Here is a 25587-nt window from a genome sequence, read left to right on the forward strand (position 1 = left end):
AAAAAACTGCCTATTTTTCTCTGCGTATCTAGCGCTGATGCACAAGAAATACAACAAACTCAAAACTCGATTTAGTTTCATTGTTTTATAGAAAAAAATGCTCACGAAAGAATATTTTACTATAGCAAAGTCCGATGATTGCATACGCGCTAGAAACACCGCCGATCTGCATATAGCACGCACGTTTGTTCCGTGAAAGAATGTCACCACTATGTTCTCCTAGTTAGTTAAAAAAGAAAGAAAGAAAAGTCTACAAGAAAATAGAAAAACCGACCAGGCGCAACGAGCGAGCGAGAGAGCGGACCAAAGAAGCGACCAAGAGCAATGCTGGGAAAGCGGGAAAGCCGGCGGTCGCGTTGGCAAATACTTTGGCGTCGGGCCAAGTCGGGCGCCTTGTCAATTGCAAGCTCTTGCGCAACTTTCTTGTTTGGTGCGTACATACGTGCATCCGTGCACGGCGGGCTATCAATGCACGGTTGGGACGCTCTGCAAACGTCTGTGTAGGACGTTCCAGCAAAGCTTTATTTACGCTTTGGCTTTGCCTAAAATATTGCACAACCGCGGTCGCGACGGGCGGGAAGAAGGAGCGGGTTCGCAATGACCTTACTTCGGCGGAGACAGACTTTGACCTAACACTCCGCGGTTACGTTAACAAACTCTTATTTTGTTATCTCCGTCGTTTTCTTTTCGCACGGATACACGACCACTTTGGGGTCACTCACGGAGGAAATGCGTAAACAAAAAGAAGTGTCTTTCCCTCCTTCGTTTTACTTTGTCACGGACGTCCTCCAACTGTAAGGTCCGCGGCCGCGTCATTCGGGTAGGATGAGTGTTCGCGGATCGCAGAGTCCGCGCTGGGGTATTTGAAGGGGTGGGCGATGACTCGGTGTTTTTTCGGAAATCAATATTGGCCCAAAAAATGGGGTGGGCGATGGCTCGGGGATGGGCGATGACTCGGGATATTACGGTAGGTAGTGTACATAAGAACTCAGGAGCTACATTATAAAGAATGGTCACCATCTTTTGGTTTTATTTTACATCCACATCCTTCCCTTCTTCTCATACTTCAGTCCTTGTCTTCTTCGGTCTCCCTACATTTCCACACTTTGAGACTCATACCTCCTGGGATGATAAAGTAAAATATTGCCAATTGTGGCAAACTTGAGTTGGCATCACTATTTCGATATCCAATGGTCTTCAAAATGCCTTGCTGGCTGGACATCTTGACAACGCGAAAGGGCCAAGGAGGTTGGAGTTTGTCCCTAGGAGGTCTTTACGAACTAAGACCAAGTCATTCAGCTGCACGTTGGGTATCTGGCTGCCGTGGCGAGCCCTGAAGTTTTTCTTCATGCTGCCTCGATACTTGAACCTTTTGTCTGCTATTTTCCTTCATTCCCTCAGCTCCAGTTTCTCCGAAATTCCCAGCTGCTGGTCCCCTGGCAATTTAGGAGCGTCTTCAAAGACAGCATAGTATTGCACCCAGGAGCGGCAGTACGCGAACGTTGTGATGAGCCAATTCTGCCGTGAGGCAACGTTTCCATACGCCTTTGAAGGTTGGATACATCATTGCGTGTTGTTGGAGGTCTTGGATGACCCTCTCTGCCATGCCATTAGCTGCAGGATGGTATGAAGATGACCATTGCAAAGTGATTCGGCGCTGTAGACCCCAGTCCCAGAGGCGTTCGCTTACAAAGGCAGGTAGGTCCGTTGTCAAAAATGACGGTCCTCCCATTTTTAATACATCCCACTCCAAAAGACGTATTACACTATTTGCATCTTCCTTTCCAGGACGGACGGCGACCCTTCGTGTGCCCTGGTCGATGCAGATCAAATGTGCTTGAGTTTTCTGAATGCGTGGGCTCTTTTTTATATCGGCGAAATCCAGATGAACAGTCTTGAAGGGTTTTCCGGGGTGTTTTGGAAGAACCATTTCGTTAGTTCGCGGACGGTACTCGGCTTGATGGAGTTGGCATTGGTAGCAAGTTGTAACATACTTCCAGATGTCCTCCTTCATGTGGTTCCATCTGAACTTTTGTACCAGTTTGTTGTAAGTGCACCAAAAACCACAATGTATGCCTGCATCTCCAGTATCTTGATACAGCTGCAGCACTTTATGGACGAGTGTGCCAGGAATGGTGTATTTGGCGTCTTCGAATTGGAAATCTTCTGTTCCTTCAGATACCTTTTGAAGATTAGTCTCCTCGAATGAGAGGTCTACAGCCAGCCGGGACAATGCATTTGCGTCAGCCAGAATGCTTCCAGGACGATGGTTTACGTAAAACTCAAACTGTCGCAGTTTGTTTATCCATCTCGCCAGCTTCACTTTTGCTTCCATCAAACCAAGAAGGTAGGTCAGCACTTGATGGTCCGTGTAAACATTGAAATTCTTTTCATTGAGGTAAGTATGAAAATATTAAATCGCCATCAACAAAGCCAGTGCTTTTTTCTCAGTGGGTGTGTAGTTGATCTGTGTTTCCGAGAAGGTGAAAGAGTAGTATCCGATAACCTTGATTTGTTGATTCAGGGGTAGAGTGGTGTCTATGATACAGCACAGCTCCTGTTACATAGTGCGAGGCGTCGGTATTCAGTTTAAATGGTAATTTGATACCTGGCAGGGTCAGCACAGGATCACTGGAAACACCAGTGATCAGATATTGGTATGCAATCTTGCACTGGTTAGTCCATTCAAATGGTCTTTCTATCTTCGCGAGCCCCATGAGGCATTTCTTTTCTCTAAAATAGCCCTTTATGAACGCCCGAAATCGACCAGCCAAGCCGAGGAAACCTCGCAGAGAATGAACGTTATATGGCCTCACAAACATGGATATCCAATCGACGGATTCTTGCTTCGTCGTCTTTGTGAAGCCATCAAGCGTACGATTCAGGAAGATGACCTTGACTCGCTTTCCTTAGCATAAATTTTTAAATACGCAGTCAAAGCTTTAAGAACACTTGTGAGCTGTTCGATGTCTTCTTCGGCGGTCCTCAGGCAGACGATAACGTCGTCAATGTACACTGGAGAACACTCCTATGAAGTGCTTCAAGACCCAATTCATCATTTGCTGAAACAAGACTGGAGAATCTTTCCACGCGAACTACAGCCGGCTGCACTCGTATATGTCGAATGGAGTCACAAAGGTGTGTACTTGTATTCTTCCTGTAATGAGACTTGCCGGAAGCCTTTGCATAAGTTGATGCGCGAAAACATCTTACAGCCACCAGTCTCGTCGATGATGGCTTCAATTCGTGGCATAGGAGACGAAAATAGATGTTTTTTAGCTGATAATCCTGTAATCCGAGTACAGATGAAACGACCCATCCTCTTTCGGAACAACAGTAATTGGTGATGTGAAACTTGAAGTAGATGGGTTTTTTTTTTCGCGTCTAGCATCTTCTGCAGCTCCGACTTTGGCCACACCTTCCTCCCTCTTGACATGTTGTAGGGTTTCCTCATGACAACCATTATGACCCTTAGCTTAAAAGGTACCTCGATTGCTGTAGTCATTTCTGGAAAATCTCCAAGACATTCGAGTTCCCGGTACATCTGTGTGACGTCCTTTGCTGATTTGTGTTTTCGGAGAGCTCTTTCTGGAGTCGGCTGTGCATCTCTGAAGACTTGTGCTTTGTCAATGCTGACCTCTCCAGTCCAGTAGATGTTCAAACAAAGCTGCTCAATGAGTGGTCAAGGCAACAGGAGTTGATAGCCTTCACAGTGTTTTGGGCATGCAATAAATACCAAATACCTATACCAATAGGCAACATTCTGCCTCATCAGTGCATTGACTTTGGCGTGGTTTTTTTGATAGATGATAATTTCTGCCCAATTTCAATACACCAGCTTTTCACCATCGTAGCCCTTCACCTCAATGTGTTCATCAGATATGTTGGCATCCTTGACATGGTCCACGTTAATTACAGCGACAGTTGCTCGACTGTCGACTAAAGCTTGAAGCTTGTTTCTATTTACATTGACCAAGATATAAAGGTTATGATTGTTCAAAGAAACATTCTCCCTTGGCGTCATTGGTCAGATACCGAAACCCTCTTTTATTAGTTTTTTGCATTGCAATCTTCCCCCTGGCCTCTTTGACGTTGCCCTCTTGGGCCACGTTGACGGTGTTGGGAGTGGTCTACTTTTGTATCCAATCATTGGGGGCAGTACTTCATTCAAATGGTCCAGTGGACCTGGTGACAGAGCTTCCAGTGCTTTTGTGTGTCGGCACGCTGGGCTTCAGTGGAACTGAGCAGTTAAAAAAACTTTCCGCTGCTTGTGTGTGTTGGCTAATTCAGACAGTTGTTGCATACATCTTGGCAGTTATGCCAAGATGTATGCACACAACTGGTCCTTCGTCATCCCATGAATGATTAAAGGAACCAGTGAAGAATCTGGTAGCTTTGAATCTGCAAGCTGCACAAGTATCCTCTTCTAAAAATGTATGGCATTGCAGTCCCCTCTTTGTACTTCTAGGCTATTGCTCGTTGCCATGCTTGTAGCTTCTGACCAAAAGAGGAAAGAAAATTGTCTTGTCATTCCTGCCATGACTCATACTCATGCAAAAGCACGCACAGCTCGTAGTACTTTTTGGCCATGCCATCAAGAAAGAGACACAAGTTCTTCTTAACTTTGTCGTGAACTGTCTGCCAGTTGTTAGGCCCACAAGCATGCTCATAGAAATTAATCCAGCATTCTGGGTTGCTAAAAGCCCCATCAAAGATGTCGGGCTTCACTATCTTAAAACGTGGTTTGTTCGCCGCTTGCAATGTGAAAGCAATTGTCTGAAGTAGTTTGAATTGATGGACCATCTGTTGTAATCCAAGCATCCTTGCAAGTAGAAGGCCTGCATCTTCAGAGTGCAGGTTTGTTGGCTTCGGTCAAGTAGTTTCCAAGATGAACTTCTGATAATCTGACAGTTTCATGTTTATCTTGACCTTGACTTTTTCTAAAACATGTTCAAGGCTTCGGCCTGGCTTGTCAACTAGATATTGAATGAAGGTGCTGGTGCTTACCGCTAGCGGTAACGCCATAGGCTCTTCATGCAGCTGACATTTCATGGAATGTATAACTCCCCTGTCGCCGCTTTCAACTTCGAAGGTCACCCCTTCAACTTACTGCAATTCAGTCGGCTGTGCCGTTTTGTAGTGTTCCAAAACATTAAAACTCGGGAGCCACATTATAAAAGAATGGTCACCATCTTTTGGATTTTATATCTTCTTCCTTCTCTTCTTCTCGTACTGCACTCCTCGTCTTCTTCGGTCTCCTTACAACTCATAAACTCAAGAACAGTATACACAGATAAAAAAGTAAGGGGAGACATGGCCTAGGAAGGTCAACTTTTGAACCATTCTCTCAAATTTATTTAAACTTTCAGGGTGAATTGAACCCCATTAGGCTTGATGACATCTAAAGTTTAAGTCTTATAGGCCAGTTCTACAACCCCCCCCCATACTATGCTTAACAAACTCCAGAAAAAAGTCACTTTATTAGGAAATGTATTTAAAAAAATTGCATCCCACAAAATGTTTGGTTTAATGTGAAGAAAAATACCCATAGTGCAAGTTAAGGTAGACATTAATTGTAGAAAATGGAATTCCAGAGAAAAACAATAACACACAAAAAAGCAAGCGATTTTAACAAATTTCAGTGTTTTAAAGTATTCAGTTTCGTCATGAATTTAGCTTTTTCAGATTATAAGTACCTTAACGTGTCCATCAGAAATTTCAGTCCAGAACACCCTGAATGAAATCTTCACCCTTTCAATATGTCAAATGATACATTTCCTAATACCATATTTCCTGCCAAAAAGTGAAACTGAGAAAAATTCATTTGGAGTTTCAACTTTAGGTTTCTTTCTTTTATATGACTTTGAGGTAGGCAAAATTCCCCTGGAGCATTTTTAGCATCTTCCTTTGAGGCTTTGTTGTTCCCCAGGCAATAGCTACCAGTTTGTGTCACTTGCAGGTGAGCTAACTTTTGTAGCAGGCATTCCTTGACAGATAAACTGGCAAGAACTAAGAGGCAAACATACTAAGGAAGAGCAGCAAAGCAGGAATAGGATCTGAAGTGGAACATACTGTGAAAGGGTGTTACCAAAGATAACAGAATATCACTTCACCGGACAGGACCAATGATAAACCCTGTTTCGGGTCTCAACCAATAAGATTGCTCTCACCAAATTTTCTGGATTTTTTGTTTGGATGTATAGGCTTCTCCTGGCCATTGATACTTTTAAACTTGGAAAACTTCTACGGGCTAAACCTAGAATAAATAGCACTTACAACGAAAGTGGTGAGATGTTCTGGGATTGTTAAACAAGCATTAAGCCGTGCTAAATAAAATGCGCAAAAAACTTGTTTCCCATTCACTCGGATATGTCGAAAATAATTTATTGTGAGATAAATCTTGCATGTTTATGAATAAAAGTTTCTGAAACCACTCTTTTGAAGTTAATAAACATAAACATAATCTTTTTTAAGAAAAAAACTTTTTTCCTGAATTTTTTTTAGTCTGAGGCATTATCACTCTTTAGCAAAAGTTATACATACAAAAATTAACAAGGGACATCTTATCACTTGAGTGGTATTGTTAGAACCATTGATTCCAAATATTGTTAGCAGTGACTATGTGGTCGGGCAAAGCGTTTCCTTCTGTTATTGTTAAGGGTATCAAAGAGTTTGCACAGTGGACACGAAGAAGGCCTGATTGTTGCAGGTAATGTCTCGTCTTGGAAAAAAAATGAAAGGGGAGATGGAAACAATGTGTTCCTAAGTGCTGGATTATGTGGTAAAATTTGTAAAACAGTGTCCGCCGACATATTTCTCGTCTTAATGGTTAGCTCTGGGCAACGTTATTAGAACACTCAATTAGGCAACTAACCCTTGAAACCCGGACCGCGTGCGTCCACCAAGACCAAACTTTTTTATTTATTCACTTATTCATATACCCTTAAAAGCCCTCATGAGAGCATTACATAAGGGGGTGGGGGCCTGCGTGGATAAGTTTCATACAATAATTACCTGAACAAGGTAAAATAAATATACACGCATTAACACGAGTTCCCATAAAAGCACAAAAAAAAACATTAGGCACAATAAACACATTTCAAGATTAAACCTCGCTGTTTAATCAAATAATCTCAATAATTCAGTTCTGAATGCTTCAGAGTTTTCAATTGTTACTATGGCATCAGGCAAGTTGTTCCAGTCGACAATTGTCTGGGGAAAGAAACAGTGGTTGAATGCGTTCGTGCTACCAGATAAACGGGCGATTGTTCGAGAATTCCCTTGTCGGGTCGATGATCGGAGGAGAGAACGCAGTAGGGCGTCGCGAGGCGTAGGATGATAATAGTTAATTTTGTGAAGGGCTGAAAGGGGTGCAATTTTACGGTGGACTTGTAATGGTGGGAGGTTCAGTTCATTCTTTAGAGCAGATACGCTGGTGGCGCGGTCATACTCGAACAAGGTAAATCTTGCTGCCCGGTTCTGAACTGATTCCAGATTGTTGATAAGGTAGATCTGATGAGGGTTTCAAACCGATGCTGCATATTCTAATTTTGACACCTTATGTATGTGTTACATGCCACGTTCTTTACATGCGAGGGAGAGGCTTTTAGGTTGCGTCTAATGTAACCCACAGTTCGGGATGCTTTAGCTTTAATGTTTTTAATGTGGTCAGACCAGGTAAGGTTAGCTGTCATTGTTACACTGAGATATTTATATGAGTCTACAACCTCTATCAGACCGCTTCCTATTGAGTATGAGAATACTGATAATGATTATTTTCGAGTAAATCAATTTAATTTACATTTTGATTTATTCAGTGACATAAGCCAGTTATTATACCATGTGCTAACGTTGTTTAAATCGCTTTGTAGCACATAGTGGTCATTCTGATTAACAATTTGTATAGTATAGTACACAGTCGTCGGCAAAAAGCCGAATGGTAGAAACGACAAATACAGGGAGATCATTAATGAATATTAAAAAAAAGTAAAGCTCCAAGCACTGATCCCTGGAGAACTCCTGATGTCACTCGTTCTGTGTTAGATTCACGATTGTTAACGGATGTGAATTGCGAGCGTGAAGAAAGGAATTCTTGAATCCAAGACAGAACTAGTGAGTCAATATTAAGGCATGAGAGTTTGGCGATGAGACAATTGTGAGGAACCCTGTCAAATGCTTTTGCAAAATCCAGAAATACGGCATCAGTCTGGATGCATGCTTGAAGGTTAATATGATGATCATGGGTGAATTCCAGAAGTTATGTCTCACAGGAGTACCCTTTCCGAAATCCATGTTCATGGTTATAAAATATATTGCTAAATTCCAGATGCGATGCAATGTGCAAGAATAAAACATGTTCTAAAGGTTTTGATGCTATGCAGGTTAATGATATTTGGCGATAGTTCGAAACCAAGGAGTGAATGGCAGCTTTAAAAACGGTAACAACTCTGCCTAATTTCCAATCTGCCGGAAGACGTGATTGGGACAATGATTGCGCAAATAGTAAGTGGAGGTACGAGCTTAAAATAACTTTTGTGTTAGCAAACATTTTTGAGCAGATATAACCTCGCCCACAAGAAGAAGTGGGTTTAAGTCTTTCGATGAGCTTTGAAATTCCAGCAGGGGAAATTTCAATAGGTGGCATAGGCTCTAAATCCAAATGACATAACAGGGGAAAGTTATTTTCTGTTTCAACAGTAAAAACAGACGAAAAATACTCATTCACTGCACTCGAAACGTTAGCTTCACAGACAGGACTTCCATTTTCATCCATCAGGTAGACAGACCGATCATTGTTTTGGGGGAATATGAATTTCCAAAACTCTTTGGGGTTATCTCGTAACATCGATAGAAGGTCCTCAAAGAAAAACTTTTTTTTTTTTTGATGAGCGAAGAGCACTTTTATACGCCTTCAACTAGATACGATTACAGTGCCGCCTCTTAGCGGCGAGTCAAAATATCAAAGTTGCTTTATATAGCTACTTCGAGATGGCACTGCGAGATGGCGCCACCGGCCCTTGTGCAACTCCGCTGATCTGGTACGTGCAACCATGCAGTTCCCAGAGTGGGCGCTACGAGAGAAATGGCAGCAATACAATCTTGTCTAGTTCGGTTCTCAAGTACGGATCATAGCCAATTTTTCAAAGCAGGCTCCTAAGGCAGTTTCCCGACTGAGTTGCTCTAGTAACGTTGGCTCTGGGGGATTCACTCTCTAATGCAATTCAGAGATGCTAGTACAGTGATGCGATTGGCCTAAGCCGTTTCGGAGCACCTTTCGGAGCAGCCGAAACACTGTTTTGGAGCAGCAAAAGTCGCCTTCGGAGCAGCCAAGACAGTGTTTTGGAGCAGAAAAAGTGGCTTTTGGAGCAGAAAAAGTGTTTTTTGGAGCAGATATTCCTAGAAATATAAAAATATTCCTTTTAAGTGCTGGACAAACGAAGGGTGCTTTGCTCGCTGCAATAAACAAATTACGGCCAAGTTAGACCATCTGGGAGTCTTTGAACATGTAACTGAAATGCCAATGACATGACCGATTTCACAATGCTTCAATTAAATTATACATATATATGTACCCATCATAAATAAATATAAACGAAACTGGACATATTAAACCTTATTTGAAAATGACCAGCTTAGTAGTCAATATCGACAGCATTAGGTTGACCAGTCATATAATATATGGAAGCAGTCTTAGGCTGATGAAACACGTAACTACTGCAGTGAAATGCGAAATTGTACACAAGACAAGAGTGCATTACGACTAGCGGGTGTTTTTTTGTTTTTTTTGCTTTTCGTAATTCTTAGCAAGGCTGCTGCAAACCTCGCTTTGCCTTTGGCTAGTAATGAATGTCCACATGCAATGCCTCCAAAGAGACATTGAGACATCTCACAAGTGTATACAGTATAGACCACTTACAACGTAACCGCTTATAGTGCAGGACCGGGTATAACGCGGTTTTTTTAAACCACCGGTTCGCCTCCCATAGAACTCCGTGTAATTACATACCGCTTAAAACGCAGGCGCGCGACGGGAAATACCGGTTATAGTGCGGTTTCTGGCACAGCCCGCCGACCGCGCCGACGACCGGAGCAGCGAGCACGCTTGCCTGTGCGACACTAGATAACGGCGCTGACGGCGCGAGCCGCAAGCGTTGCGCAAGCGGCACTCGCGGGGCAAGGAGGGTGCTCGAAGAAGCGGGAGAAGCGAAGAGAGAGGCTTCAGTTGCCCTAGCGACGAAGGGACGCACGCACGTGTCGTTCACGTGCGTGCGTCCCTCCACTGCGTTGGAAACCAACAACCGCAACGACAGGAGGAGTGTTCGCGCGCGTTGCATGCTCGGCGCGGGCCGGCTGCTTCTATCCGCGAACAAGGCGTCGGTTCTGATCAACGTTGTGATCGTCGTCCCGCGTAAAAGCGCTATCCTTGACTGTGAATTTTCGTCGTGTGTCGCTATGATAACCCGGCACGTATTAGAAGAGAAGATCCACCTACTCGAGCGGCGATGTCGTGGCGGCGCTCTCAAGTCGGCAGAAACGCCCGTGTCGTCGTGTTTGTTTACTTCGACTACAGTGGTGCTTTCTAAGCATTTGTGTCCTCGAACATCGCCCGGATTTCTTATTTGGGGCATTTCATGCGTGTGCTCAAGTGCAAGGTATTACTGGCGCGTACCGTATAAAGGATGCGAATTTTCACGCGTTTTCATCTCCGGAGAAAAGTGATTAGGGTTAGCAATCCTGAACGCTCGCAACGTCCGTCCGCAACCCGCGACGCCGCTAAGAGGCTGCGCCAGGCAAAAGCCGCTCATTTGTTTCAAAATGTGTGACACACTTGAGAGAGAAGTGTACTAGTCTGGTGAAATAAAGACTTTCCTCAAACTAAGCTTTATTTTTTTCATCTAACATAGAAATAAATTCTTTTACAAAGGTAAGTTGTCTGATGGCATGTATTTTGGCCTGAAAAATTGATGTTTTGGTTATAGTGCGGTACCGCTTATAGTGCGGATTTTTGCGACTCCCGCGACATACGTTATATGCGGTCTACACTGTACATACATTGCTAAGGCCATTGCCGAGCAATTCCGAAAAACCGCTCGCCAACGTTTTACTGGATCCCGACGTGCCAGATTTTCGTCAAAAGTAAGCAAACGTAAAACAATGAATTGCAAGCATCCCAGAGGGTGCCTCTGCCGTGCATTCATGTCCGCATGCACATGAGGGCAACTTCTGCAAGCTTGCAGCTGCACGTGCTTCGTCGCGCGAGCGGAGATGGCTGTTCGATCGAAAAAAAAACATGACTCTATGCTCCGTCACCAACTGGTTTCCGAAATTGTATGCAAAGTAAAATGTAACTGTCCAGCATATATACGACAAAAAACGCACCCGTATTCACCAGGCGCGAGTAGCGCCTGTTTAACCACTGACTAGTGACGTCATCGACTAAAATTATCACGTGGCAAGCGATAGTCGCCGCTAGGTGAGCGCTTGGTTTTCACCGGTCGTGTTTAGGGCATAGTCGCCCCGCGCGACTGAGGAGTCGACTGACAAATCTTAGTGATAGGGTAGGGCTAGTTTAACCCGTGTTTAGCGGGTGACTAGCGACTCAGTGCCATGGCCAACGCGTATAGCACCGCTGACCGCCAGCGCTAACGAACCCCTTACTCTCTCGGAACCCTGGGGGCACATCTAGAAAGAATTGGAGAAGCAAATAATGCGTAAATAGCCATGTTCAGTGGACCGAGATACCGCTAAAGAGATCTCAGCAGGGCGCTGGACGACAAGAAAAAACATGTTTACCGGCGCTTTCATATTTGTTTATGTCGCTGGCAATGCGGCTTCCGTGTTTCTCCCTGGTGTTGTTCTTAAATTTTTCTTTGTAAAACTGTCTCGGACAACATGTCTCTCATTGTAACTTTCTTTTTTCCTGATAAACATTTAAAGTTTAGTTTTTATACGAAACAATACCCATTTATGCAGTTGCGTTGAAATATGCATATCCGTGTCCTATCATTTTACGTATCTTCCGCTTGTTAGTTCTGAATAGATAGTCACCCGCTCGCTTCGCGCTCGTGAATATTGCAGAACATAATCTGCTCGTTAGACGCGTATTTCTCGTTTAGCTCGCGACTACTTAGTCGTGCTACTAACCTTAGAATGGCGCTGGTTAGTCGTGCCTGGTGAATACAGGTGACAGAAGCTAAACAAGCTAAACACACGGGAAAGAAGAACCTGAGCGCATCGATGCACAACATCGCGAGCCATGGGGTCAAAAATTTCTTGGAGCGCTTTGTGCAACGGCTGAACTCAAGACAAGCAAGCGCGCTGTGCGGGTTCAGCGTGCAGACATTGCATTCTTTGCTTTAGCTCAGCTCTCTTCAACTTTCTTTTGCGGCAGATTTTTCACGTACCGGGGTCTTTCTGAAAAGAAAGCCCACCGAGAGAAACCTAGGTAATCAATACTTCGACACAGCAGTATTTGAGTTAAGAAAAATTTTTGTAGTAGAGTATGATTTAAACAACAGGAATGTTGATGAACATGCGGCGGTCTTTACGTTACAGTTTAGAAACCGCCATACCTTCAGTGACGTGGGGACGGCAACACTCGAGTTCGCGCGACCACGGTGACTGGCAGACAGGGACAAAATATAGTTTTCCCACGGCCTTTGATTTCAGGAGCGAGTGCTTCAGCTCATAAAGTAACTCGCACCGCGCAAAAACGTGGTTTCGTTTCACAGCATGACGGCATGGCTGGTATCCGGCACACTTGCGTCGGAGCGTACGCACAAGCCAGCGTCTACAGTTGAAACAATTTAAAAAAGCCGACGGACGAAACCCACGAGACGACGAGCGCGCGAAACGAGAGACGGCGGGAAAAACCATGTAAGACCGGACGGACAATTGATGCAGAGTACTTTCTGTCGGGCGGACGCTTGCGCCACCTAGCTCACGCATGCTCAATTACAGCATTCAGTTTAGTTTCGGTTTTGAAATGCGACTGAAATTGGTCCTTTGGTGCAGGCTTGGCGCAGATCACCCATATTTCGGCAAAATGTAGCAGCATGTAGCAGGGTTGGGCCCTTGGCGCAGCAATCACATCACTGTAGTATAAGAAGAGTAGACAGAATAACTAAATTGTAAAACTTTTTTGGAGAAGTTTTAATTCTTCAGCAAGATAGTTCTGCCATGGAGACCATACAGATGATGAATGTTCTAACTTAGGGCATACAAAGGTAAGGTATGCAACGCATTTATTATTAGGAGGGGCTAGTATTAAATTGTCCAGGAGAAAGTCAAGTGCGCTGTCTTCCTTACCGATAGTAGGTCTAATGCGGGTGATCCGTGTAAAATTTCTTGTTATATAAAGAAAAACATATTTATAAAACAAGAATGTGCTGATGATGGTATCGTTAATACTGTAGACATAAAAAGATGGTAATGAAAGCTGAGCAAATGTAAGCAATTTGCATTTCTTTATCCTCGAGGACAACAGCCACTATCACACCAACCCGCTATGGATAATAAGGCAGTTTGCAAGGATAAGTGATGATCGCCATCTGTGACAGGAGTAAATTAGTCATCTGTGAAAAGTCAGATAGTGGACGCAACACGAAAAGGATGATCATTGATACAGATTAGGAAAAGAAGCGGTCTGAGCATGTTTTCTAAAGGAATGCCCAATGTTAAGTTGGACTTGGATCACATGAAGTTATTTATAACAGTGCATTGAACTTGATTGGAAAAAAAGTCAGTCAGATTTAGGGGTTTTACGTGCCAAACCTACGACGGGCATCTGGCACGCCCCAGCGGAGGACTGAGGATTAATTTTGACCGCCTGGGGATCTTTTGACGTGCAACCGAAAGCTCGGTTACACGACGCCTTCTCCGCAATAAGCCTCCGTCATATTGTGGGGGCACCTCGGTCGGGATTCGAACCGGCCACCTGGGGATCTGTAGGCCGGCGCTGTCGTCTCAGAGCCACCGAGGCGGCTAACTTGATTGGAAACAAATTAGAAAATCCAGGCAACAATAAAGGGATCAATTGTGACATTGCACGATAAGGTGGTTATGAGACAGTAGACACCCTGTCAAATGCTTTTGAGAAGTCTAGGAATATACAGTGGTGAAACTGACAAGAGGTGATTTGGAGCAGCTCTTGTAACAGGAAAAAATCGGTTTTGGAGCAGACAATTTTGAGCTTTCATGTCAGAAAGTTTTATACAATCTCTTCGAAAGTTAGTCCATAGAAAAGACTGTAGCTGTTGGAGCATTGGGAGACTGAAGTGTTATGCCCACAGAGGACCTGGCCTGTACAGCTATTTATTTATTTATTTATTGAACAGTCATACGCCAGCAATTTTGTAGAAGTCTCAATTAACCTATTATTAGTACCGATGGCATCTTCAGTCTGTGTTTAACGTAAAAAGATATTTTCGGCTACTTTGTAGCGGGTTTTATTACAGTGACGTAATTGTCACAAATTTAACATCAAACGGACACTTATGGTTGAAAGTGCCTCACATTGCCCTCCCTCGTATTCAACTTGCTGCTGTTCATAGAACAGCTAAGCGGAGCACATAGCTACTCTAACCGATCACGAGTAGCGGTAGCTATTCATTGCGATCGATGTGAGCACCGTTCGCAAAAAAAAAGAAAAAGACGACAACTCTTCATTTGGCATGAGCAAAAATAGATGTTGGGTTTCAAGCAAATTCAAAGTGAATAGTAATAGTTCTTTCGGTCGAATATTTTTTAATTGAATATTGAAGACTTTTTGCACCATTCTCTATGCCTTTTACTACTGTTCCACCATGCTTAAACAAAAATTCAGCTGGACTCACGAAGGTTGTTCCTAATTGCCCACTTATGAGTAGTTAAATTTAATCTAGCTATATTTATAGACAGTAGCCTCAGAACGTCCAGTACCTACAGTGGGATGGCAAGTAAATGACAAATTTGACATAAAATTAAGCCTATAAAGGAGCCTAGCCATACATAATAGAGGGGATTTTAAAAATTTTGTGCCTATATAAAAATATTTTTGTTGATTCTGAATTTAAAAAAAGCACAAACAATAAACAGAGGTTTTTTGAACATTGCTGCCTACAGCCTGTTGTAACTCAAGAAGGTAGGGTGAGGGTACGACGGGCCAGGAAAGAGGAAGCAGATGGAATGCTGGAGCAGAGAGGGGGAAATCTCTCTTAAGGGGAGACACTGCCCAGAAAAAAAACTTTCTGCAAAAAAAGTTGATTTTGAAAAATGACATATTTACATCCACCAACATCTAGAGAGTATTCCCAAAAAGTTTGATTAAATTTCACTGTATAGTTCATTTTTTATAAATTATTTTCTGTCCACCAAAGCTAAAGAAAAGTAGGGTTTGGAGCACTTTGAACGCATTTTTCTCTGTTCCACTTTTTGGTATAAATTCCATTTTAGTCAATCTATCGTTTTATAATGGCAAAACAGAGAAAGCTCATTTTTCCCTTTTCCTGACTGAAATTTAATAAGGAGTGCGGCTATGTAACTTTTTTGTCAATTTACGGATGTCTTTTATAAAAAATGTTGACATTTTGTCAAAGACACGGAAGACCAAAAAGTTTACCAATTTTGCAGAAGAGAAAATTTATAGAAATAAATTATTTTTTAGAAAAAAACATTCCATAGCCGCACCCTCTAGGCATCCTGCTACAAATCTAGCAAATAAAAATCTTGAATATCGCAATAGTTTTCTGACGATAGATTAACTAAACAATGTAGGAGTGTTGCTGATAGAAGCTACTCTAATTTCCTTCTCATTTAACCGACAGACCTGAAATTTGGTTACGCACCCTCTAGCATGACTACCAGCCTACCCTGTAAATTTCATTAATTTTAAGACAAGGGTTCAAAAGTTGACCCCTCTAGGGAGTGTGTCCCCTTAAGTGTTCCGTCTGCTTCCTCTGCCCCGGCCCGTCTTACCTTCACCCTACCTCCTTGACTTGCAACGGACTCTAACATATACCCTTGAATAATAGTCACAGTTAAATTTTGAAGATTTTACTGCAATGTAATAATAACGATCCCAAAACTTTTATGTTTTTTTTGTTTTGTTTTTTCTTTTAATATACATTAGGCCTGCGCGTGCACCATACTAGTTTGAAGATGTGCTTTTCGCATAAGCGCGCGAATGAGCTGCGGCGAAGCGGGTAGCGAGATCACTGTGTCAGCTTCATGGGTATTGCTTCTCCGCAGTGCAACTGTGTTTGAGGAGAAGCGCACTCAAGGGGGCTAACCCACCGCAATCAACACTTCGAAATGTATGAATATTGCAGTTAATTTTTTAAGCGAATATCACCATATTATTTCAAACTACTATTAGAAAATTAAAATATTCGCGTAGCTCTATTCTTCGCACATACTACTTAGGCATCAAGAAAAAAAACTACTTTCTTAACTTTCAGTGGCATCGCTTGTCCCGTGCCAGACACTTTCAGTTTCCTTTTCGAGAACTGCTCCCTTTCGGCGCAGACATGACGCAAATTGCGCGCAAATACAGCCTTTAGAGCAGCATGTAGCAGGTTATTCATTCTGGCACAGTTTGGCGCAATTAGCGCAGCAGTTTTACCACTGAATATAGCAACGGTTTGTTGTTTACGTTGCAAATTTAATTGAATGTCATGTATAAATCACAAAAGTTGTATTTTGCATGATAATGTCTTTCTAAATCTGTGCTTATTTTTGTTTAGGAGCATATTAGGCTCAGTGTATCTAATGATGTTTGAAGATATCATGCTGAGTGATATAGAACAATAGTGAGGTGAATTTCTATCTCCGAACCTATGTACCTACTTTTTGTATAACATGTATTAAGTTATGTTAATCGTTTAGTTAACACGTTTTCTGTATACATTTATTACCCTGATTGTTTTCCTGCATCTCCGTCACCATCTGCCAAGCTCTCGGGGCCCGGACCTAGTAAGCCAACAAAGATTGGCTTTTTTGTCCGTGGTTTCGACATCTGTACTTGCAGATGCAATAAATGATTTGATTTAATGTACAGGGATTACATGGCTGATTTTTAAAAAGGCCCTGCAAGGACTTTTGTACTGGTTTTTAATTTGCACCGAACCTGAGTGCACTGAATGTCGTATCTTAATGAAACTGTTCTTTTCACGAATTTTACTTTATTTTAAAAGATATAGGCAAATTAAAAATACAAAAACAAGCACAAAAACCCTCTTTCATGACGTCCTCGTCGCTTGAGTGGTCGTGAACTAGAGCAGGATTAGTGAGCTCAACAAGCACACACGGCTGCCGCACTCCGTGTCGATGGCTCGAGAGGGCGCCACTAAAGCATGTTCCGGCTAGGCTGTATGAAGCGGGCGGCCAGGGTGGCTCGCACTGCACTTGCTGCACGATTAAACACTGATTCGGCATGACACTTCATTGGCCACCAACGATAGCAAACACGAGTTAAAAATCAGTTCAGAAAGGCAGCCACTTCGCGCTACCATACCACCAAACGGCCAAATCGCAAGCCAAATCTGCTCGCCAAAGGCCTTCGAAACGCTCGGAACCAGTCGGATCCTCGAACCGTATACGACCGCAGCGCCGCCACGTACATCGGAGACCTTTCTACACTCGCCGCTCATCGGTGCCTGACCCCACTACCCCTCTAGTATGCGCCGCCTTTTCCACCGATTGGTGGTGGATATGTCGACGAGTCATTTCTTGTTTACGTCTTTATAAACTGCATTTGTTTATTTTCTGATCTAAAATACTGAACAAAAAGTACTTTCATAAATATCTGAAACGGTTCGCGCCACTTATATTTTGTATTTCGACTAAAAAGAAGCTTTTAGCGGGTCTGACCAGTAGACTACACAAATTGCGCGCTTTCGGCACCGCAGGTCGCCCCCGTAGGTGGAGGAGGTTTCCACATCGTCCGGTTAAAATATAACGCACTGGTATTTAGTTACTCTCTCCGTGCCCGCTGCCTCGCCCGAACCCCAATAGATTTGGAAATCGCAAAGAAGGTAGACGCTTAAATATGATTGCAGGGCCCCTTTAAGTCAAGAGGTATGCTACCAGAGGAGTGATTCTCGATAGATGTCAGTTAGAACCAGAAATTCTATATGGCTTGGTGTTTTCCATGACTGCAATTTTATGTGGTTGCCACCAGAACTTGTGGAAAGTTCCAGATCTTCAATGGCTAAGGATGTATATCTAACAATTATATTCTGCAGATATTAAACAGGGAATCGCCATTATTACACAAATAATTACAATGCTCCAAGAAGTAATTCCACTAAAGAATAAAACTGAACATACCAACAGCCTCCTGTCAGCAGCTTCCATGAGTCTTGGTAGTTTCAAACTGCAACATGTCCTCTAGAAGTGGAGCATAAATGGCTCTGGTCTGTGCCTGGTCTGGTGCTCTAGCTGTCTGAGGGCCATGAGTCCACAGTCACTTGAGCCTTGGTTTCACCCCTCTATTCTTCTACACGGGCCACAAGCTGTAGTACCAGGCTTGCAGTAGAAAAGAAACTGAAGGTGTTAAAGATGCACTGCTGAAAAGACAAGGCACAAAAAAACATTAACTACTTAGCTTGAAAGGTGCTAAAAAAGAAAATCATACAGATTTAATTAGAACAAAACTTTGAAGATTCATCTCAACCACCCAGGTATTGTGAACCTAGACTGATCTTGCAGCACAATAAGCCTCAGTCAAATTGCAGGAACCTCAGTCTGGTTTACAACCTAATAACTCGGCATCTTGCCTCAAAGCCAACTTTCAATTAACAGCTAATACATTAAACTCTGAAGATACAGCACCAATAAGAGATGAGCATGGTCATGACAGCCTGCTTGACTTACAGTGTCAAGTTAAGGGTTAATCAATGAAACTATTCTCCTATGCCCTTGAAAACTGTGGTCGAGACAAACGTTACAACCAAAAAGATACTTCAAGTAGCTGTCAGCATGCGCTGGACAAGCAGAAGTGTCAAGGGAAGGTTGAAAGGGCCACAGGAAAGCACTGGCTTCCCAAACCTTAGATCCGCCACCCGGAAAACACCCTACTTTCACAGGGAGGAGGGAGCTAGCCTTGTGGCTACAATTTCAGCTATCTGCTCACGTGATAGGGACAGTATACCCAACCTCAACATCAGATTGGACATAGACTGAAGGTTCAGTTGACCGCCTGCTTACAAAGCAAATTGCACGGACCAGAGGAGCCTGCTTTAGTATGTTGGTCAGCGACTGTGTGCTGAAAAATTAACAAATAGGGAAGGGTCATGCTAATGCAGTGCTTATATCTGTAGTGAGTTTGAAAGAAAAAGATTATGCACGTAAAATGCTTTCAACAGGCTTGTGAATGTGCATTAAAAATTTGCATAAAGATGTTGGCCTGAACTAGGTTTCGGTCGGTGCTGCTTCGATTGCTCACAACTGATCTCATTCCAGGGGTAGTGATTAACAGAAATAAAACAGGCACAAAGGCTGTTTCACATACTTGTGACTGCTTCTGGCTGGAGAGGTTAAAAGACTGGCTTTAAACCTCTATAAATGCTTATGACTGCCGTGCCGGTTGTAGGCAGTTGCAAGTGTGTGAACCATGCCTGCTTTCTTCTGCAGTAATACACTGCACAAGGAAACTTATTGTATGTTTCTATAGTTGCAACACAAGAATGCGGTGAGACTGGAGTATTCAAGTTTTAGTGCGGTGAATCACAGTTTGCTCTTCTATTTAGGCCTGCAAGAATGATGTCCTGGGAATAATAACAACATCAAGCCTATACAAACAAAAACACCTACCTGCTTCCAATCATACTTTGAAAAGACCTTGTTTTTTAAGGCATGGCCAATAAAAGAAAAAGCTGATGGCCATAGAGAATCTTCTGTCACAGGAATAACACTACATACTGCCATATATGTCAGGATAGACCATATCCCAAATTAACCATGCACAAAAGAGAATGCTGAGAATGTATGAACATACACTGCATGTGCTGGTGTCTGCAAGCGAATCTGTTCAAAGGTAAAAATCTAAAATAAATAGCACATTGCACACACATTCCTCGAAACCCTATTTTGGTTTTTTGCCTCGAATCCTTTATGCAGAGAAGGCAAGCGCGTGCAGCATGTGTACCTACGTTTCCAGCATTCCTCTTCGTGCTTGGGTAATTAGCAAAAAGTCTATTGCTGAAGTTGTGTCAAATGTGTGTCCAAGCAACACACTGTGGTCGTTGCAGACATCGTGGTTGCAACGGATGCTGTCAAAGCTACAGCTCCTGATGCAAATTTCTGAAAGGGCCATTAGAGGCAAGCACACATGTCAAAAAGTCGGTGAGAGGGGCAACTTACCGGTGAAATTCCGCTGCCTCAAAGAATCATGACCACCTGTGACATCTTTGGGCGATAGTAGCTCCTGTGGTGCTATTAGAAAATAAGATGGATTGTTAGGTACAAATCTTCTAATACTCAGAATTTAAAAAATAACTATCAATTGAGTACAGAACCCTCAGATGCGTCTGCTATATAAATGCTTGTGCAGCGAGAGCACATTCGAAAAATGCGACCTCCTGCTGAAAATAACAATGTATGTATGCTTTACATGCAGCATTTCTTTGCAGAGCTGGTGGTTGCATATTATCACTGTTCTCGAACTTCCACTTCTATGGTGCACAACCACGTGTTCTATGTTGAAAGAGAACACAGGGCTCTCAAACCAATAAGTGTTTTCACGACAATGTCATACCTACAAGTGTTCATTCTGTTGTTTGTTTGTTTTTTCCTGTTTTTATCTCTGAGACATATGATAGTTATCTCTTCGCTGTTTTTGTAGCTCGCTTTGTCAAGAAGATGAAAGAGAATACCTTGTCAAGCAAACAACTGTTGGCTTTTTGTCTGCCTCCCAGCATTTGTACTTGTACAGGTGCAAATAAATTGATTAATTGATTGATTGAACTAACACAAAACGTAAGTGCAACAATCTAATTCATTCCCTATAATCAAACAACAGAATTCACGTTTAAAAACAATATAGGTGCCTTCACTAAGGGAAGAGAAAGGTAAAATGTAGGCTTCAAAAAGCAAACATATTGTAGCCAATGGTGTCATGTCACTTGACACTCAGCAGACTACTTCCCGCTGCATATGCTTGCTGTTGGCATAGGCACATAGCCCCCTGCTTCTCTCATTCACTGTCCTCTCCCCCTCCCTCTTTGTGTCACGCCCTCATGGAGCTTTGGGAAGCAACTTGAAGCCAATATATATTTTGTTGCAAGTTAAAAGCCTGGGTCATCTGTATTATATTTTATGTCCCTCTTTTCTTGCCCAGTTTTGTCGCTAGACTGGCCAGGCGACAATCAAATGCAGGCACACTTACTGCTCCCTCTCTTAAATCTAGGCTCTCTCCATCATCTCCGCCGGCATGTTGTCGTTAGCGCTCCGAACGCCTCTATCGGCATGCCACAACGGCTTCTCCGCGTGCAATGCGGTAAAGCTGCTTCCCAGATAAGGAGCGGAGAGCAGACGACGGCCTTTCCCGCACCTTCTACTGCCTGTTTTGGGTGCCTTCTTGGTCGTGACAGTAAGGTGCGGCGGTCTGAGACTTAGGGCCAGTTGCACCAATGCAGCTTAACACAAATCAGAGCTTAGCAGGGAACCTAAGCCGAGTTTTGGTTTTGTTCTGTTGCACCAAAATCACTTATCGCTAAACCTAGCACTAAACCATGCCTATCGTGAGCGCTCAACATCGGGTACTTTACTTGGTCGTTTCTTAATCCTGGATTTAAAACATGCCGGCTGGTTTGTGGCGGTCTACACGGTGGACGAAATTGGTTGTACAAAGTGTTTTAGGCTACAGCAGCGTGAGAGCCTCAACAGAATGACCTTCGATTGCGACAGATGCAAAATATTATGTGAAGTGTTTATCGACCCGTTTTCAAGTTGACTTTCCAGTCTCAGTGTGTGTTAGCCCTAACCAGGGAAGGTATGCAGATGTGGGGCTCACGCACGGCTCACATCCATCTTCCCATTGGTTTTTATTTCAGCGTGCTTATTCGTATGCAGTTATTTGCGCATATCTGTAACGTATTGCTATTTACAACCTTGTTTATCTTAGAGCGCAGCTCTTAGGCACCCGTTTCCGGCTTGAGTGGAGTCGGCGTAACCGCACGGTGCATTATGGAACACTACCCATGATGCAATGCGCAGGGAGGAGAATGAGGGGGAGGGAAGGAAGGAGGAGGAGGGGGAAGAGAAGGAAGGAGGGGAGGAGAGAGGAGCTTGAAGGATGAGGTGAGGGGGAGGTGAAGGAGGATGAGGAGGAGGGGAGGAGTAGCAGGGAGGATGAGTGGGTGAGGAGGAGCAGGGAGAGGGGGTATACCCTCCCCTCAGTACCCTTCCCTCGTCTTCTTTAAGAGCTGTGCTCTAATTCGGAGTTACAGGGTGTTGTAAACGTCAGATTTTTACTTTCAACGCATTTCCTTTTTTCCAATCAGCGCGTTGAATAGCGGCAGTGCACGATCTCGGCGATCAGCCGATTGTAGCCCCATTCTTCCGTTCTCATTAAATTGCGGTGAACAACGCATTTAGACAATAATGCAACGAAAAGGCTTTTTTTTTTTTTAGTGTTGGGACAATTTTTAAGAGAAGTTTCTTTGTCTCCCGAGTAAAATCTTAGCTTCGGAAAACTGTGTCGTTCTACAGTCGAAACTTATCTGGTGACCGCACTTTGTAGCGGCAACAAGAAATCCTAACGACTAAGATGCGAGATTTGCTCAGCACTGTATTAGGGCAGGCTGTGGCGGGTGGTGCGAAGAGATGACTGTTCTCATAGACACAATGTGATGACCTAGTATGAGTTTTCATACTTCAAAGACCGCCACCGCCTTACGTTCAACTAGGGAGACAGGCAGTGTACTGTGCCACAGCTCACACGCCATGCCCCTCTGGGTACAGATGTTACAACATGTTCTGCAATACCGTAGAAGCTAATAATCGTTCAGTAATTGTATTTGCACTTCGATATATTTAAATTGTTGTGAAAATTGAATACAATATTTACTTTTATTTTTGGGGTGCACTTTGTTGCAATGCACATAAGTTGTGTGGTGAAGTAGGCATCATGAAAATACCCAGTATTTCTGTTTTCTGGCTGCACTTGGAAATTTTTTATACAAACATGTATGGTTAAATTATCCTTGGCAAGCAACTGGACCCCAGCCCTAGACTCAAGCCTTGCTTATTCGAGCATCTGCTCATCTAATTTCTTAAGGAAATAATTCAGGTACTAACAAAAACATGAAATGCTTATGAAGGCTGATCGGGAATCTGAATGGTTTATTTTGGAAAATCATGTAGGTCATAAATGACCTAAGCTTAATGTGATAATCCTAGTGTTGGTTTTCATGATTGAGATCTGAGGCAGAGCAGGTGAAATAGAAAAGAAACTTTGTACAATGTCTAGGTCTAAGGCACAGCTTGTATTTGTTTGCTAAAAGACAGAACTAACAGACACTTAGAAAAACCCTCAACACCTAGGCATAGAAATTAGAACAGCATAATAGAACCAGAGGAATGAAATGCACGACTGCCACAGAAAGATGGAACTTTACCAATCTGGGGAAACTTTACGTAACACTGACTATTTAAAATAAGTGAGAAACCAGACCGTAATGAAGCTTGCTTTTTGAACTAACCTAAAATTAACTATCTTCAATTTTATGAGCTAACAGAATAATGACTGATGCAGCACAAAGAAAGTCAGAAGGTCAAGTTACAAGGTTACATGTAAAGACCCCAAGTTAGCATTCGTGCTGCATATGGTAAGTTTTCTTTCTGCAGTGGAGACACAAACAGTCTAATTTCATAGCTGACTGATTCATCACTCTCTGAAGGCTAACAACATATTTAATTTTGACTTTTATGACCATAATAAGGTCAAAGTAGAAAAGTTTTAACCTACACAAAGATATACCAGGTGTTTCTTTCAAAACAGATTTGTTTAAAAGCCGTGAAAGTTACACTAATGCGGTTTGTGCAGATGAGTTATACAGCCAGGGGGATAGAGTATTGGGGCTAATTGTAACGATCAGTCAGCTAATTATTTAAAATTCATTAATTAACTTTTTAAATAATTAAAAATCGACACATAGTTCCAATTAGAAACTTGCAAAGCGCCATTGAAAACCACTAAATCAACTCTTTTTAGAACATAAAGCATGGGCAGCATTTTACATCGTTCTAATGAAGCGCTCAATTTGGATGTGTTTCTAGGTTTCGCTTACTTATCCGAGCACATCTCTGCGCCCGCAATCCTGTCCCCTCCCCCTCCCCCTCCCCTCCCTCCCTCCCTCCCTCCCTCCCTCCCTCCCTCCTCCTCCTCCTCCTCCTCCTCCTCCTCTTCCCCCGGTAGTCGCGGCGCAAAGCCACTCCCTCGCTTACCTTGTAGCATAGAGGGAAGTTGGGCGCAACTGTGTTGCACGTCTCAGCCACTGTCGAGCAGGACCGTGGGCGCAGAGATGCACTGCAATAACAAATCGAAACCTAGAAACGCGTCCAAATTGAGCGTTTTCATGGAACGCTGTAATATACAGCCCCTGCGTTATATCTTTTGAAAAAGAGTTGATATAGTGGCCTTAGGTGACGCTGAACAAGTTTCTAATTGGAACCACATGTCTATTTTCCTTTATTAAAAAGTTAACAAATTTTACTTAATTAGCCAACTGATCGTTACAATTAGCCCCCTATATTATGTTCCCTTGGCTGTATACCTCTCCTGCGCAAAACCGCTTTAATGTAACTTTCATTTTTTAAAACAAAGCCACAAAGAGTGTCTTGGTGTAAATACTATATGTATTCCGTTACTAAGATTGGCTCATGAAGTAAACTAAACAATGAATAAGTATGGTTGGAGCCAGAATGCAGACGTTACGAAGGATCCATGTCGTACGAGGGTGATTAAAAACTTATTTCACTTTGGTCAACTTACACCTTCTGTTGGCTGCACTGTCTTATCGGCACTTTTCATACAAGGTTGCTGTATCTCCAGTCACTGCTGTGCAGGCTTGAATCTGTTAAATCAGTTCAGTTGGGACTGAGGTGCTAGGAAGAATGACTGTCCCATGCTTAATTTGTACAAGTGAATCAGTCATCGTTCTCGTGATATGAAGGGGTGTCCAGTAATTCCATATATATGAATATACCGATATACATAAAAAAAACTTTGTGCACAGTATTATAGAAATGTAAATGTTTTCTCGCAAAGAAATGCGTTTGAATGGATACAGTTCTATGAAGAATGCACGAGTGGCAGTCATAAAGGAGCCAATGCCCATCCATTTCGACGACTGAGAAGGACGTTGAGACACTTCCGCGAGAGGTGTTGAGACACTTCTGCAAGGCGATGGGGGATCTCCAAAGGAAACTCAAATGCTGAAGATAATCAGAGTATTGTCATCGTCCCCATATCATAGTCAATCATTGGTCTTGAATGGTGCTATTATATTCGAGTTCTCTATTTTGTGACCACACTTGCCTCCAGATGGCTCCAACGTACTGAGAACTACCCCGGGATAGTCATCGGCCTCCGATTGAAGTCAATAA

At 43.0% G+C, this 25587-nt stretch overlaps 1 long non-coding RNA gene across 4 annotated transcripts in view; it reads right to left on the minus strand.

Moving 5' to 3' along the window:
• Positions 1-25587, minus strand: part of LOC120845450 — a 44065-nt gene that overhangs the window by 14483 nt on the left and 3995 nt on the right. For 2 of the 4 annotated variants that reach the window (XR_005716654.1, XR_005716655.1), the window contains exons 2-4: positions 24427-24508; positions 20341-20412; positions 18307-18545 (exon numbers count right to left, since the gene is read on the minus strand). This is a non-coding gene — a long non-coding RNA (uncharacterized LOC120845450). Of the gene's footprint in view, positions 1-18306; positions 18546-20340; positions 20413-24426; positions 24509-24973; positions 25111-25587 lie in introns of those variants that run through there. The other 2 variants (XR_005716653.3, XR_005716652.3) reach the window with 2 other exon arrangements.

This window comes from Ixodes scapularis, unplaced genomic scaffold, assembly GCF_016920785.2.
Source record: "Ixodes scapularis isolate PalLabHiFi unplaced genomic scaffold, ASM1692078v2 ptg001158l_1___fragment_5__unscaffolded, whole genome shotgun sequence".
In the NCBI taxonomy this organism is placed as follows: Eukaryota; Metazoa; Arthropoda; class Arachnida; order Ixodida; family Ixodidae; genus Ixodes; species Ixodes scapularis.